Raw genomic sequence first — 11477 nt, forward strand, 5'->3', positions numbered from 1 at the left:
CTACAACTTTCATTGATAGCATGGACAGTTTGTTTACAGTTGATTCCTTTGTTGCAAAGCCTGCCTCCAGACTCAACCGTCGTCCTACTATGGTTGTCATAATTACCATTCATAAGCATTGATATGGAACAGCGATAGTAGGTTAAGTTAGCATGTTCACTCGTAGGCCTATGTAATAGCATAGGTAAAATGGCGATTGAATTTATGGCGAATGAACTTATTTACAGTTATTAGCTAAACTGCTACTTAGCGGAGGCTATCTAATGACAAACTTATGTTGGTAATCGGATAACAAAATAAGAAACAAAAGGGGGTAAATACCTTGGCTTTTTTCTGTCTTGCTCCAATTTTAAGCAGTATGTGTCTTGCTCTCATGTCGTGAACCGTCCGTGACTTCTATCTCCGTCGTCTGCGGGAAATCCCCGGGTTTGGGAGTGGAAAAAAGTGCATTTTGGCGGAATCCAATCAAATCTTCTTTCCTGGGCCACATGTTGCTCAGAATGTTGATACAACTGAAAGATCCCAGTTGATTCTACAAATTCATGAAAACCATTCTCCTCACTCAAAATAAGCGTGTAATATGTGGGATATTCTGAGATTTGTGTGCAATGTACAACTTTTTATAGGTTCAAACAAAATGTGGGATTACAGTGTATGCATCCACTTACATTTGCTATGGCACTGTGAATTTGAGATTTCTAAACAAACAGATGTGATGGTGGTAGTAATTCAAACCTAAGGGGTGAAAGCGCCTCTATTCCTAAAGAGGGTCTTTTTATGGACAAGGTAATTACTGGATTCCAGGTTTAAGATTTCATCATGAAAATGATCTTCAAACAAAAATGACAAAAAGTCTAATTCAAAACTGCCAATGGCAAACATGGCTCCTGAGTCTCATGGGTGATGTTATGAATATTACCTAGAGAGAGGATAGTCATGCCCTAATTTACACATTGTCCTCTTGGGTTTCTTGCGAAGCTGTTTTAACCATGTGAGGCACAGGGTGACAATGCAACAGAGGAGTCTAATTATGGGGATGATGGTGGAGGGAGGAGGGTGTGGCACAAGGGGGCAGTGTTGTGATTGTTGTTGTGCACTAAACAGAACACACTGACGGACAGGTGGAGTGTAATATGAGGGAGAGGATGTGGTGGTGAAACGAGTAAATTGTGCAGGTATTACACTCTCTTACTATACTTAAAGGAACAATTTTTTGGAAAACAAGCTTTATTTGTCATCTACCCTGGAGTTAGATAAGAGGACACATATCCATAAACATTAAATAAATAAATAAATAAATAAATAAATAAATAAAGCCTATAGATGGGGAGGTCAGTCCCATGTCATGAATATTAGGCATGGGTCAGGCGTTATTCCTAGTGTCTCTCCTTCCCCATAACAAATTATGTATTAATAATAAAAAAGATCTGTTTTAAAAAATGGAGCAAAAGCCATAATAATTTCCTAAAGGCTCCAGAGCAACCTTTGAGAGACAAATTTGAATACCAAATAGGTTCAGTCAAATGAAATGTGACATTTCCACGGTCCAAAATGCTTCTCACGCCTGGAATACAAAGGGGAAAGGGAGATAGTGTATTCATGGAGAAGACAACTCGCTGTACCCTTACATTTAGTATGAGATCTTATGTGGCATGCTATCTATTCCGTGGTTATTCGAGGAATTATTTATGTCTTATCTACACAGATGCTTCTCTCATCCTTTCACATCAAACCGATTCATCTCGGAACTCATATCATATTTCTTTTATTAAATTTTTAATGCAGAAAAAATATGGCCATGTATTTGATGAAGAGTATCTTTCCCACTGAATAATATACACGTCACCTCTGAGCAACTCTACCTTGCCTATATTCTATTCTCCAGTTTAGGTTGCAGTACAGTTTGTCTACATGAGGCAAAAGTGATTCCTAATGCTGTGAGGTAGCCTACTGTTAACTTACCAAGTCTTTTTGGTCTTGGCTTACTTTTTCCAACCTTTGAAATCCCTAATTTGAAATGTATTAACATTTATTATAAACATGGAGGATTCGAAGTCCCTGATCACACATTTGTTGTCATATGTGTGATCAGGTGTGCTAAATCCAACCACGCTATCCTGTAAAGTACCATTTGAATTCCATGTTTTGGTCTTGAAGAAGTAGTTCATCATCAGTTGAACTCGCCTGTCATAAAATGTACCACTGGATCACCTGCTCTAGTGTTCCGCAAATTAATTTTTATTTACTGCTTACAAAAGGAACCAGAAAACAGCTAATTTGCACCAATCATTTCTGTACAAACAGGTCAGCACTGTTGAGCTGTGTCACTTCTCTGGGTTTACTAAATGTAACCACAGGGCAGATGAAAACACTTTTTTTTTTTATTGGTCAATCTGCAAACATTTACATTCAGTACAAAATGTTGGCCCTGGCCAACGGGATGGACACAGCACATGTGTGTGTATATCATGTCAGAGAAGGATACTTTATGTACACTTGCAGTATAAACAGTGGGGGTGAGGTGGGTGGTGGGACTACACACAACAAACATAACCCTTCAAACTGGCCTCATTTTCGCCCCTTACAATCTCTCCAAACCCTTCTTTTGGCTTTTATAGTTTCTCACCCATACACGAGGCACCAAGGCTTTTACACCATCTCTTTCATTCTTTCTCACCACTTCTCTACTTTTTTCTCTCTCTCTCTCTCTCTCTCTCTCTCTCTCGACTGAAGATGTAGTCCAGGGCCTGCCTCTCAGCAGCTGCCACATTTGGGTGCCAGAGGTCCACCATGAAGACCACCTTTGGGCCGTCCTCTGTGGTGCCTGAAATAAATATTGGGTTAAGGGGCAATTGATCATGAAAAAGAATAGATGACAGATGTTCAATGTCAAACCATTACAAAAGAGGAAAAATACACATACATACATAGAAACAAAACAAGGAAAAAGTCATTTTCATTCAACTGACAAGCTTAACTTGTCAAGCTTGTCAAGTGTTATAAACAAGTATGTTTTTCGACGATAAACATTTTGTCTGATAAAAATCAATGATGAAGCATGTGATGCTTTCTATAACTGATTCACTTCCAGATCTATCTGAGAACTGTAATCATCATTTGTTACTTTCACTTCCCTGTCTCTGTCACGCTCAAACAAATCATGTACATGATCTTTCTGGTACAGTTACCAAAGAATAATTAAGAATTTATTAGATGCTGTCCCTCTCTCCACCTCTAGCGTGTTCCAATACCACTACCATGTTGTAGCTGTACTGGTATGGTGAGATGATCTCAGTACAACAGCTGGAGTGTGTGTGTGGGCACAAGGGGAACTGAAATGTGGCTATATGTCCCTCTTGAGCTACTAATGTAACACAAAATAGTTCAGTATGGTGTGTGTGTGTGTGTGTGTGTGTGTGTAAGTGAGCGTGCTTCTGTGTGTGTATGTTTATGAAATGTGTGTGTTTATGAAAGTATTATGTGAACATGTGTGTGAGTGAGACAGAGAGAGAGGGATAGTGTGTGACTGTGTGTGTCTTACCCTCATGAAAGGCTGTGTGCAAGAAGGAGTCGTCAAACAGCAGGCAGCTGCCCTCCGACCAGCATTGCGGCTCTCCCCCAACCACCAGCTCACAACCAGCGGGCAACGATTGTTGGCAACGAAGGTGTGCAGCTGTCCCAGGACCTTCCAGGCGCACGGGCACCGTCGGGCGTTGACGGCCAGAGGCGTGCCCTGGTTCACCAGGTAGAAGGTCCACCATTGGCCCCGTGGCGTGCTATTGGCCTTCCATCCCGGTGGCAGCGAGGAGGACGTGGCGGTGGGGGGCAGCCAGTAGACGCTCTCGAACTCTGCAGGAGGAAGACCTCCGGGAAGAAGACCTCTGGCTTCTGGATGGAGGGCCGCCCATGCCCGCCCAGGTGTAGCGCTTGGCGTAGTCATGCAGGCTGTGGTAGAGCCTCTGGTTGAGCCCTTCAACAGCGTGCGTGCAGCGGAAGCAGGGGACTGGCAGTAGGCGAAGCCGTTCAGCTCCTCGCCGGAGCACTATACCGCCCCTTGGTGCCCCTACCCAGGCCATCTCCGTAGGCGCTGCGTAGGCTGGGCATGCTCTGTTCCCGCCCGACGCGGTAGCAGTACCACACGAAGAGTAGCGCCAGGCACAGGGCAGTGCCCAGCACGCTGGACTCACACTCACGCATTGAGTGCATGCCGCCGGCCACAAGTTCACGCATCCTCTCCATCCTCTCCAGTGATTCATGCTGAGATTTTTCGCTGGCTCTACCACACCTGTGCACACACACGCACACACACACAAGCTGAAAAGGTTGCCGCAGTCTCAGCCGCAGGCTGACGGGACTTCAGTCTGATGATACCCTCATCTTTCCTCCTCGGAGGCAGTGAGCGAATCTTCAACCTGGAAGACCACAGAAGCCTGTGTTGAGCTCTCTTGCTAGCCTGGCTAACGTCAGACCTCATCTCATTGAGATGGGGTCTGGGAACTAGACATTCATTTTCTCGTATTTGAAACGTGGTTTACGAATGCCCAGAGCCGTTTATTGGGCGCTACGAATGCCTATCAAATGCGTCTGTACGTAGCTCATAACGGCTTTGGTGTGTCGTCATCGTCTTGCTGCCCTCCCTCCGTTCTATAATTGGTCCCCTAACTGAGGCGAAAATTTGCTCCATGGAATCCAGGCTGCCTAGCGTGAAATTGTGCGCGTAAGGCAGCATGGGAAAACTCAGGCTACTCTCTTGCACTTTCAGACCACACAGCAGAAGAACCTTGGAAGGAAGATGAGAAGCTCCAATCTTCCCTAACAATGGGAAGCACTTCAGGTAGATGTTATTGGATCCAGTTGAGGAAAGTCCTCAAATGGAACCGTTCAACAGAAGCTCCACAGTCTCTCGGGTTCTCAGATTTTCCTAAATAGTTGATGCAAATGACAGTTTTCCAGTCATCAACCGTTGGAGTATAATTCGAATTTTATTGAACAAACCTCACAATGATAACAGTATTTTTTTCAAAAATAAAAAACTCAAAAATCACTGTTCCGAATTATTATGCACAACACAGTTTCAAGACATTGTATAGGTTGTTAAGAACTAAAAATTGTAATCAAAAGTCAAATCAAAAACATCTTAACAGGCCAAGTTACATGTTCACATAGGACCCCTTCATTGATATCACCTTCGCAATTCTTGCATCCATTGAACTTGTGAGTTCTTGGAGAGTTTCTGCTTCAATGTCTTTGCAGGATGTCAGAATAGCCTCCCAGAGCTGCTGCTTGGATGTGAACTGCCTCCCACCCTCATAGATCTTTTGCTTGATGATGCTCCAAAGGTTCTTAGAGAGAGAGAGAGAGAGAGAGAGAGAGAAAGAGACAGGGAAACAGAGAGAGAAAGAGAGAGGGAGGGAGGGAGAGAGAGAGGGAGAGAGAGATGTTGGAGTAAGGGAGCGGGAGAAAACGAGAGGGTTGAGGGAGAGAGAGAGAGTGAGTGTGTTAGTGAGCGAAAGGAGAAAGAGGAGTGTGTGTGTGTGTGTCAAGTCAAGTCAAGTCAAGTTTATTTATATAGCACATTTCATACGCAGAGGTCATTCAATGTGCTTTACATAAACAAAACCAAACAATAATAACAAATAAAAGCATAGAAGGGCAATATAGTCAAAGAATAGTTAAAAGGTAAAGATCATAATAAAAAGAAAACATAAAACACAAGGTAAAATCATTTAAAAATAAAGAATAATTAGTAAGCAAAAGCAAAGGCAAAAGTAGTAAAAAAGTAATAAAAGACAAGGTAGAATAATTATCAAGGCAGATTCAGAATTTGTAACTCGGCACAGTTAGCAGAAAGCATCTGAGAACAGTTTGGTCTTAAGTCTAGATTTAAAACTGGCTACAGTTGGGTCCTTTTTGATGTCATCTGAAAGTTGGTTCCACAGCTGAGCCACATAGCAGCTAAAAGCTGCTTCACCATGTTTAGTTCTAACAGTAGGTTTTACTAGCAGGTTTTTCACCTGGGACCTGAGAGGACAAGAAGGTGTGTACTGCTGAAGCATGTCTGACAGGTATTTAGGTCCTGCTCCATTTACTGATTTATAAACAAGCAATAGTGCTTTAAAGTCAATTCTGTGACTTACTGGAAGCCAGTTCAGGGATTTAAGAATTGGAGTAATGTGGTCAGTTCTTTTAGTTTTTGTTAGAATCGTAGCTGCTGCATTTTGTATCACCTGAAGCTGTTTGATAGTCTTTATAGGAAGGCCTGAGAACAGTCCATTGCAGTAATCAACCCTGCTGGAGATAAATGCATGAATAAGTTTTTCTAAGTCATGTTTTGACATCAGCCCTCTGAGTTTGGCAATATTTTTGAGGTGGTAAAAAGCTGATTTAGTTATTGCTTTCATGTGGCTGTTGAAATTTAAATCACTGTCAATTAATACACCAAGATTCTTAACAGTATCCTTTGCCTTCAACCCTTCTGTGTCAAGGAGAGTGGCAACCCTAAGTCTTTCCTCCTTTCTACCAAATATAATTACTTCAGTTTTTTCTTGTGTGTGTGTGGGGGGGGGGGGGGGGGGGAGAGAGAAGGTGAGAAACAGAGAGAGAAATATAGAGTTGAGTAGGAGGAAGAGCGAAAGAGTGAGTGGGGGAGAGAGAAAAAAAAAAGAGCGATTGAAGAAAACAGCACACAAGAGAGCTCTTGAGGTGTACTAAAAAGAGGGAGATAGGCCCACACACACACATATGCGCCGCACACGCACACACAGACATGCTACCACTGATACTCACCCACACACACTCCCCCCTCTCTCCTTTGGCAGTCATCGTGCTCAGCAGTTTAAATATGTGACTGAGACATAAGGACTGCATGCTGCACAGTCTGGCATTACATTTGAAAATCAGTTGCCTCCACAATGCACAGTACAAAATCATCAGTCACCCGACTACCAGTGCTGCAGTTTAAAACACAACCTGACAGATATTAAAAGACACACACACGAATGAAACGTAGCAAATTGGCAAAGATCCAAACCCAACATTGGACAAGACCTAAAGCAAATAGACTGACACAAAAAGGCACCATCCATAACACCTACAGATGGGTTGTAGGTTATAGTTGATTGTAGGTTAATGAACGCAAAGCGCTACAAAGCCATCGACAGATAGACGGAATGGCTAATCGATATAGTGACGTTTTCTTCCTGGGAAGCATATCACACAAAGGGCAAGTCAACAGAGACAAACTCGAGCTAACTTTACAGTAAAAATGGATTCTAAGCCAACATCAACATGGCAACCATTGAGTGTACCCCGCCCATACTGGCTAGTAGCAACGTTCAAGACACCTTTATACAACGCGCTTTTATACAACTTCCACGGCTGTGCGGTGCGGCCATCAAAAGAGCCAAGCGGAAAGCCACGATTGCAGAACCCAATGCCACGCAGATCGACTTTCATAAAAATATATATATATACTAAACGCTGTCATTCGTCGTCCATTGTGTCGATGACATCAAAAAACACAATCCCACAACATTACACTATGTGATAGGTGTGATAATATATCAAAATCTGTTTGTATGCCATTATATTTAATCTAATAATAATGATGATTAATCTAATAATAATAATAATAATAATAATAACAACAATACATTAATTATTATTAATTTAATTAATTATTTAAATTAATTAATTGTAATAATTATTAAAATAATAATATAATAATAATAATACTGTCCGATTAAAAATGAGCTAGTACTTAAAAAGGTGATAGCTTTAGTGAATATCTCAGACAACTAATTTTAAAAATGCTCCCCAGCTTACTGGGTCACCCACACTGTCAGTCATGTCACCACCTACCTGTGTTGCTGGCCACCAGTGTTGGGGAAGTTACTTTTAAAAAGTAGTGTTTGCTCGTTACTAGTTACTTCTTTAAAAAGTAACCCCTTACTTTACTTAGTTATCCTCTATGGAAAGTAACTTTTCACGTTACTTGTTACTTTTATGTTGCTCGACTTTGGGCAGAACCAAATATCTGTTCCTAAATGTGTAGGCCTACATAAAGTTCTACTATGGAGGACATAACAGGTAGGCCTATTTTTTGTGCTCTTTATTATAAAAAAAAAATGCCACAAACAGAGCACTTGACAAGAAATTTGGCTTTATAGGCTTCAACACCACCACTAAAGCCCTATGAAACAATATCAAATAACATAGCCTCGATACATCTTAAGGGCATATAGGTGAACACAAAATACATGAGGGCTTATTAAACAGGTGCTCCTCCGAAATTTGGTGCAAAGCTAGTGCAAATCATATCAATAGGCTGGCAGTTGAGTGGACAAAAGTTTCTCACCATGGCACAGTGTAGGCTACAACTTACACTCACATTCCTCCCCTTAGTTTCAACCAGTTCAAACTTCAAAGTAATGTGAATACATCCATCCCTCAGAAGTTAGCGTTGGCTGCGTCTCGCTTGCTATAATTGCTCTTCATTGCCACCAGCCTCTGTCACGTACTGTGTGGAGCTAAGATTGCACTTCATGCTACCAGCATCACTGCCGTGTGGAGCTCGTGCTTAAAGTGTAAGTTCAGTGTAAATTGACCCATAGTCCTGTTCAAGCTCATCACATGCAGCTTCTTGGGGGAAGTGTGGAGTTACTTTCAGTTTCAGTTTTGATGCCCACATGGGTCTGCTTTAAGCTACCTGTCCATAACTTGGCCTACGTTGTCCCCAAATTGTCTCATTCTTTTTCTGATGGACTGCATGTGGTGAGCTTATACAACAGGGCTAAGGGTCAATTTACAATGAACTTACACTTTAATGCGCAAGCCTGCAGCTGAGAAAGTAGCATCGCTGTCAAATCTGTCCCTGGGAAAAGTAACGTTGCGCCGATTTGAAAAAGGAACTACGTTACATTACCAAATTTTCAGTATAGTAGCATGACACTTTTTACCCGAAAAAGTAGTTATGTTACTGTAACACGTAACAAATTACACACAACACTGCTGGCCACATACTGCAATGCCTAGTAAGCGTCGCAGTGCAACATAAGACGCGGGGAATGATCCCCGTACAGGGGTCTGCCCAATCCGACATTAGTGCAAACTCATTTTAACTGCCGAACCACATTGTGTATTACCAAAGTCCTTTTAGGCAAGTCCCTCCACTTGGCGTCCATATTGCAACGCTTTTTGGGCACTTACTGGGCATCTATTTCGGCAGAAATGCGTGCGCAAAAGGCTTCACAACACCAACCTTGCTCCAGCAGCGAGATCACAACACATGACTGGCACGATGTCTTCAGAACACACATGATTGGCTCAATGTATTCACATGTCGATGTTTTGCTACGGAAGGGGTGGGATGTGTGTAGACAACTGCGTTACAAACTAATTTGTAACCATAACCCCATGCATTTCTATGGAGGATTTTTTGAGTGCTGTGTCTCCTCATTAGAAAGTCTCTGCTAACCCAATGCATTTCTATGGAGGATTTTTTGAGTGTTGTGTCTCCTCATTAGAAAGTCTCTGGTATTACTTAGCTTGCTGGTTTGTTTCTAGGCTACTGTAACCCATTTAAGAGAAACACCTAGAATAGGCTCAAATAATTCAGTAATGGACCAGGAATCAATGACTGAATTGAAACACCAAGGTAAGTAGAACATAAAATGTATTCTCAATCATTTACATTCATAATGCTCAATAACCCAAAATAAAGTTGGTTCTGTGCTATATATCAGTGTATGTGTGTTCTGGTATTTTCCAGTTATTAATGAGCTATTAACCAACAGTCCCAAAAGAACAGGGTGCACCCATAAAAGTTATGGTTTCGCAACTGCAACAAAGTTCAAACAAAAAAATAGAATAGTCCAGATGAGGAATCCAACCGTTGTTTCAATCAAGTGTATTGTATCCGGTTGGAGAATTCAAAAAAAAGAAAGAAGATTCAATCAATTGCGTGGTTAACTATCAGTCCTACCACACTTGAAATCAGAAGATGCACACGGAAGGGTTTCCTCCGAGGCGATTCAGTCTTGAGTGGCTCGCCATCCTCCGCGCAGGGAAGAGTTCCAGTGTCATAAAAACCCAGCCTGCATACATGTACACAGGGCTTACAAAATGAACTTACTAGTAAACTAATACATTAATTTCAGTAACAAATACGCAAGAACATGAAATGTATCATTAAGAGATGAATGACATCAAATTTAAGTGGTTATCAGCGACATGTACATCCAACAACTACACGCTGGTTATGTGAATTATCAGTGCCATATACATCCAACAACTACTCACTGATTATGTGAATATAGGATACAGAATAACTCATTCAAATACATTACACCATTATATGGAACATGTTTGGAAGTTCTTAACATTCTATCATTCGAATCTCATCACTAAATGTATTACATGAAATGTGATAAACACGGAATCCAGCCTGGTATGAACCCCAGGACTAGCTTCTTAGCTAATAATAGCTACACTTACCGAGACTTCAATAATCAGAACATAACCAAAGTCTTCTATAACAAGAGAATCCACAACTTACAAGTTCCCTTCTTTAGAACTACAGTAGCAACTACTGCTATGAAGCTATTTCTTTACTTTGAATCTGCGCTAGTAATTATTGTTTTTGTCTTCACGTAATCCCTCCGAAAAATGTTACTCTCTCAGGGTGGGCGCGGTCTTTTTTATTTTCTGACCAATAAGAAAACACGTTTCCTTACTTCGCTGACTGTTGTTAGGCAGCATAGAGGAAAATAGTTTGCATTAATGAAGGTAGTAAGAAAACTATGGAATATAATGAAATTCCTATAAGATGTGTCCACCTGGGTTACACCACATTTAACCCATTTTACTACGCAGTAGCCTACGGTATCATTCCGACTAATTTGGTCACAATTACACATGGACGGTGTACAATGTAACATTGCAACAATTGTAAGCTACTTGAAATAAGGAAGAGCCCAAGATCTTGTGATGCTTTGCGAGCGGTACCGAGGAAAACCTGGGAAAACCCAGTTGGAAAACCCTTTAGTGATTGTTACGTCCCTCCACTACCTTTGGTGGTGCTGTTTCCTTCACTGTTGCTGTCTCCTTAATTGTGTGCAGGTGTGACCTGTTAGGAGTGGACCTAGCCACCCCTTTAAATATCTGTGCAGCCATGCAGTCAGGGGGTCAAGAGCGTGCAGATTAGCCAAAGATTGTTAAGGCGGATGGAGCATTTGGAACCAGCTCCATGCACGAAAATCCGTGTTGGGCACGAGCTCTCATGCGCGTACATGTTGGTGGGCGGGTACCTATCCGGCGGCTACAGCCAAACGTTATTCAGTGCGTATTTCTTGAGGATCCTATGAGAAGACGTGCATATTATGGTTGTTTATCCATCATATGACAAATAAACAAATAAAGAAAATTGTATTGATCTTGTTTCGTTGTTGTTTGTCCCGAACAAACATAGCCTAAACATG

The 11477-nt window shown here is 41.6% G+C and overlaps 1 long non-coding RNA gene and 1 pseudogene across 1 annotated transcript; both read right to left on the minus strand.

The window, feature by feature from the left end:
• Positions 1–2401: 2401 nt before the first annotated feature.
• Positions 2402–5333, minus strand: LOC121715521 (annotated as a pseudogene).
• A 4323-nt stretch (positions 5334–9656) lies between these two features.
• LOC121715649 lies at positions 9657–10841 on the minus strand. Its single transcript, XR_006033659.1, has 2 exons — positions 10495–10841; positions 9657–10094 (listed from the first exon to the last, which is right to left on the minus strand). It is a non-coding gene; the product is annotated as an uncharacterized LOC121715649 (long non-coding RNA).
• Positions 10842–11477: the final 636 nt, after the last annotated feature.

Source organism: Alosa sapidissima, chromosome 8 (assembly GCF_018492685.1).
Source record: "Alosa sapidissima isolate fAloSap1 chromosome 8, fAloSap1.pri, whole genome shotgun sequence".
In the NCBI taxonomy this organism is placed as follows: domain Eukaryota; kingdom Metazoa; phylum Chordata; class Actinopteri; order Clupeiformes; family Clupeidae; genus Alosa; species Alosa sapidissima.